The sequence below is a fragment of the Carassius gibelio genome, chromosome A22 (genome assembly GCF_023724105.1).
Source record: "Carassius gibelio isolate Cgi1373 ecotype wild population from Czech Republic chromosome A22, carGib1.2-hapl.c, whole genome shotgun sequence".
Classification (NCBI taxonomy): domain Eukaryota; kingdom Metazoa; phylum Chordata; class Actinopteri; order Cypriniformes; family Cyprinidae; genus Carassius; species Carassius gibelio.
This window is the reverse complement of record NC_068392.1, coordinates 11127942-11133752: the sequence shown is the minus strand read 5'-3', so window position 1 is coordinate 11133752 and position 5811 is coordinate 11127942. Positions and strand designations below refer to the sequence as shown.

Genomic DNA, 5811 nt, shown 5'->3' with positions numbered 1-5811 from the left:
ATGTAAACTCGCAATTGCAAGTTATAAACTAGTAAGTGCAAGTTTACATCTCTCAGTTCGGACTTTTCCCCTTAAAAAGTAATAATTGTGAGATTAAAAGCTCACAATTACCTTTTTTAATTCTATGGCATAAAAAAAGCTACGAGATGTAAATAAGGAATTCTGGGGGGGGGGGGGGGTCAATTTGCGAGATTTTCTGCAAGAGTGAACGTGCAGGAGTGAGTATTTGACAAAAGAAGCTCGTTTCCAGGAGTGTGTGGCGAAATCTCACAGGACTCGCAGTGTATCATGGGTTTAAGAGTGTATGAGGTGTGTGTGTGTGTGTTTGAGAGCCGCAGTAGTCTGTCAGAGAGGAGGGTGTGTGTGCGGCGGACGTCACTGAAGAACTATGTGCGAGCGAATGTTTGTGTGTGCGTGTTTCTGGTGAAATAATGAACATCTCTGTGTGGGTGCGTCTGTGTGTGTGTGCCGGTAGCCTGTTGGCTAAGCATATGTATGCGTCCAATTATGTGTCTGTCAGTGTTGTTCGGTGTTTTGCGTGAAAACGACAGGCTGAATGCACACGTATCTGTGCAAGACGGCAGTTTGCGAGCACATTTGAGTGTGCGAGAGCGAGAAAGCAAGAGAAACGGCTTGGCAATGGTGTTTTTCCTGCAGTAATCAGGGAGAGTATAGCTCTGGCCCTGTGCACCTCTCCCTGCCTGCGGTTTGTCCACATGCCTCCTCTGCTCGCAGTGGGGGAGGGTTGTGTATGTGTGTGTTTGTATGCGCAGTTTTAGGGGTTTTGAGGCCTTTGGAAGGGAACAGGCAGATCTTGTTAGCTGGTCTGACCCACAGAAACACAGTCAACAATGTGACGCGCTAAGAGGAGATGAGATGACAGTATGGCATGGAAAGGAACAGAAAAATTCCTCCTCTGGGATTTCTCACTGTGCAATCCAACTGCAAATGTCATCCACCGTATATACGTCATGAAGCCGTGCAGTCTCATTCGTTTGTCCCCATCCGAAATGCTCAAGAATCAACAGTTTAAAGTGAGAAAACCAGATGCGTCGCCATCTCTAGACAGAATATCTTTGCTTTTTCTGCTTCCCCCAAGTTGGAGAGGCCTGCTTCCATATACCTACATCACCGAAATGGCATGCGTGGTCCGCCACAATGTGGTGGGACTTTTTTTCATGCACGAATAGGCTTTTTCTTGTTGCTCTTAGCAATACCTGCTTTTGATTAACTCGGAACGACGGTGCATGCTGAGTGAAACCCGAGACAGGCAGATGTGATTCTGCTACTCCCATTCATAATCTTTATGCTTAACTTGGAAAAAAAAAACGGATGGTATTTTCTTTGTGGAAAAGCAAGGTACATCAATATATGACCCTGATGATATTCTAGATACATGTTCTTGGTTTTTTGCAAGGTTGCATAACTGATCAAATATGACAATAAAGATTTCTATAATGTTAAATAAATGCTGTTCTTTTAAAAAACGAGCGCAAGGTTGGGGGTCGATTCCCCGGGAACACATGATAAGTAAAAATTGATAGCCTGAATGCACTGTAAGTCGCTTTAGCGTCTGCTAAATGCATACATTTAAATAAAAAAAACTAACAAAAAACCTAACCTACTTCAAATTTATGTATGTTTCATATTTATGAAATTATGTGTAGTTTTAGGGATTTTTAGATATTTTAACTGTGAAAAAAGTAATCAAACACACATTAAACCATGTCCATATACAAGTGTACAACAAAATTTAGCAAACATACACATATCTTTCTCTTACAGATAATGGTAGAAAAATATTGATGACTCACGCTGCACTACAACCATTTTTGTCCAATTAAAGCCCCTCAAGGAATGAGAATGCCCCTCCCCCAATACCAGCTACAGCTGACTAGCAAGTAGCTAATCAGTTCTAGTGGTGCGTTCAAGTCAGGGGGGAAGGAACTCGACCGGAAGTTGAAGGCGGGTGGGGGCTGCCATCTTTTGGCAGAACTTCACTTGCGTTAGCATCCCATTGACTCCCATTCATTTTGGCGTCACTTTGACAGCGAATAACTTTACATCTGAGCGTTTAAAGACTCCGTTTGTCCATTATTTATTTCTAAAGATACACAACAATGTATAAAGGGCTCCATTACCTTCTATGTTACATTATGGCCCCGTATAAACAGTTTTTGTAAAAAATAGGCTAACGATTGCGTCATAACCACTCGGCTCGCTGTCGCATTACCGTACAGACAGGAGGAGAAGCTCGCAGACAATTAACTTAATATGGTGTACTGGCGTTACATTTTAAAATACTATACAAAATAATTAATCAGAATACTTACTCCTGCTCACTCACGACAAAGAACTCCCCGCTCAAGCTCGCCGTCTCTGCAAGATTAACAATGGCAGTTTGCACGCACAGCTACTAGAAGATTTACATCTGGCAGACAGGTTGCTGACGTCGTCAAGCTTCGTTTGAGTCTGCGCGTCAGAAACGGAAGTGCTAAAAAACGCTAAAAATGGGCTTCACTTGTCTCAATTGAGTTCCAATGGGGTCGCTGTGTCCATTTCTTTTACTGTCTATGGTTCAAGTCATGTCGCAATATATTATATTTTAAAACATGAGCGCCACCACAGTGTAGTAGTTACGAGTGAGTAGCGCAGATTTTTCGGAGTACAAGTTGGCAGATACGATGGATGCAGTGTCTTTGGTTGATGGTAAATTTATTTGTGTATGTGTGTGTATATATAATAATTAATTTACAATAAATCTTGCTAAATTACATAGAATATGTAGCAATTCAATCTTTATTCATAATTTTGTAGAAGCAGAGTTAAAAACACTACTTTATTTGTTGTAGAAAAGCTATGTCACCATTTTTCTCCAGCCAAAGTGACTTGAGCACACTTGACGTTTTAATTACGACTTCACAACTTTAACAATATTGGCTGCACTTGTCTACAGATTTCATTCTGGTGGCTACGAAAAAAACTTGTTCAATCTAAAAAATAAAAATCTTAAACTCAAGCTTTTGCTAAAATTATTCTGCCTCAATTACAGTGTTTAAATAGGCAGACAATGAAATGTTGTGCAGTTGTTGTTGTTTAAAATAAGTTTCGTGATTTAATTCAGTGGGTGTAAGAGAGATGGTGAACTGTAGTTACTTCTTGTCTCTGCTCGTTGTCTCTGCTGTGCTTCTGTGGCATCACCCACTCTAATTTCAGCCTGTATCTTTGCAACTGCAAAAAGCCATAAACACTGAAGATTAGGTCACAACAGCTTTCATAACCGCTTTCATGACCTCTTTATGCCCTCCCTCTCCGTCTCGCTCTGTCTCTCAGTCTCACTCTACTCCCACAACACCTCACTTTTAAAATCCGCTCTTTTGCAAGGTCAAGTTTCTATGTGTCCTGCTCTTAATTCTAATATTCTCATTTATAAATCATTTAATATATACAACAAAGGAGATGTTTTGACGAATGTTTGGACTGCGATTTTCTTTTTAATACAGTCTTACCATCTCTGTTTTAGCTCACAAAGAGTATTAGTATAAGTTTGATAGATCCAGAATGAATGGGTGAAAATTAGTTAGCCTGAAAACCAATAACGTTTGGCATCACTGACATTAAAGCTGATGCTAAGTTTAAAAATGTGCATGTGTCAATGAGGTATCTAGGGACCAGAATATCATAGACCAAGGGTCTTCAACAGGGGGTTCGCAACCCATAGGGGGTCTGCTGTGATACTGCAGGGGGTGCACCAATTACTATGTGATCTCAAACTAATTTCTGTGAAAAAAGATGCATTAATATAGTTAGTTAACAAGCCAAATTTTCAACTGGTTCACATTAAAATATATTAAAGTAAAATTTTAAATATGTGGAAGCAATAGTGGGATTTGAGAACTATGAAGATCTTCAGCAAACATCAAATTGAGTTTGATTTTATACAAATATATCATATGGCTTCAGAAAACTTGATATATAGTGCACAAACTTTGTTTACATTATCAATTGTTTTTGGAAATTGAAATAATTCTGAAATATATATACATTCATATTAAACAAAATGTAAAAAAAAATATCATTTTGGAAATATGTTTTTGGAAATTAGAAATGTTGCCTTGGTAACTAACTAAAATAAGTTTACATTGAATTACTAAAAGTACTAAAGTAAATCAATGTAATATATTAATATATATATATATATATATATATATATATATATATATATATATATATATATATATATATATATATAAAAAAAGCTAAATCAAAATACTAAAACTATTATATTAAATGAAAATTATTAATGAACTACTTTTTTTTGTAGGCTTAACAGACATGTTTGCACAAGAGCAGCATGAACATTTTGCTTAATATCTCCTTTTGTAATCCACAGATGAAAATGATGTAAATGAGTAAATGATTACTTAATGATGACAGAACTTTAATTTTTAGGTGGACTATCCATTTAAATTTGACATTTCAGACCTGTGTACTGTGAAGTGCTTAAGGCTCCACCTAGGCGCCCTATGAATCTCCCTAAATTTTGTCTCTTACAGTGAATGCATTGTGGTTTTGCTGTGTCAATTCCAAAGCGAACCTACACTGTCCACTGTCAATCAGTGTATTGTGGTGTTCGAGCGTGTTTAGATAGCCTCTATTGAGGATGAAGAATTTCTTCAACACTAACGATTACTGGCAGCAGAAGAGACTGTAAGCAGTGGAGATGTAGGGTGAATGAGAAAGGGGGGAGCATTAGCATTTGTAGGCTGCAATTATGTGTAATTTTCCAACAGCGGTGAAATTAGAAACCAAACAAAACAAGGGAGCAAATAGACTTTGCAGATTAGCTCCTCACTGACACATGCGATACAGTGAAGAGAAAGAAGGAGGGCAGGGGATGGGATGTGGTGGGGGCGTTGTTGGCAACATCATCCTACATGCAAATATTGACTAACAGAAGCAGTAACAGACAGGTTTGGCAGCATGGGATTGATGTACAATGGCCTCCTAGAAAACAATCTTAGAACATTGGATAGGTTGGGCGGGACTGTTGACGGCACAGACCACCCATCATCCATTTTTACTGCAACATACACCACTGAGTGATCAAAAACATCCAAATATCAATCAAATACTCAATAGTCAGTACTCAGTACAACAAAACTAGTATCACTCGGTACCAACTTACCGATGTACTAGAACTTCTGGCATCCCTATAATATATGAACAGCATTTGCCAGAGAGATGTGTAAAATACTGAAGATGATTGTCAGTTTTGATCGATTACGATGCAGAGTTGACATTTGGACACAAGCATGCCTCGGCGCGCCAACAAACGTCACAGCAAAGTTTCTCAAGCTTTTATAAATAGAAAAGGCATTGTGTAGTCCAGTTTACAAGACTGATCCAACAGCAATCGGTGTCCTGCGGTCACTCCTTTGAGAAAACGTGCAGGTGTTGAAAACAAACAAGCATTGGAGAAATGGAGCCAACTCACTGAACCACATACGCACTAAAACTTGAGAACAGTTCCGGAGAGGAAAGGCCAAATGAGGTAATTAGGAAGGGTTTGGTTGAGAGGTCTACTCCCAACAACTAATCAGCTATGGCTAAAGGTTGTGTCTTCAATGACATCTGGACGGCGGTGATTAAAACCTGGTGTGCAAATAATCCCATCAAATAGGAACAACATAACACAACCCCTGTTTAATCCTTAATTTCCCTAGCTCCTCCCCCACCTTCAAATTCTGCATTAATTAGGAGACTGCTAATGCGTAACCACCCCCGTCCTTGTCTTCTGATGCTGTGAAA

General features: G+C 39.0%; 1 long non-coding RNA gene across 1 annotated transcript; it reads right to left on the bottom strand.

Moving 5' to 3' along the window:
• Positions 1–2825: 2825 nt before the first annotated feature.
• LOC127942557 (uncharacterized) lies at positions 2826–5585 on the bottom strand. The gene is made up of 2 exons (XR_008149345.1): positions 5189–5585; positions 2826–3231 (listed from the first exon to the last, which is right to left on the bottom strand). It is a non-coding gene; the product is annotated as an uncharacterized LOC127942557 (long non-coding RNA).
• Between the last annotated feature and the right edge of the window lie 226 nt (positions 5586–5811).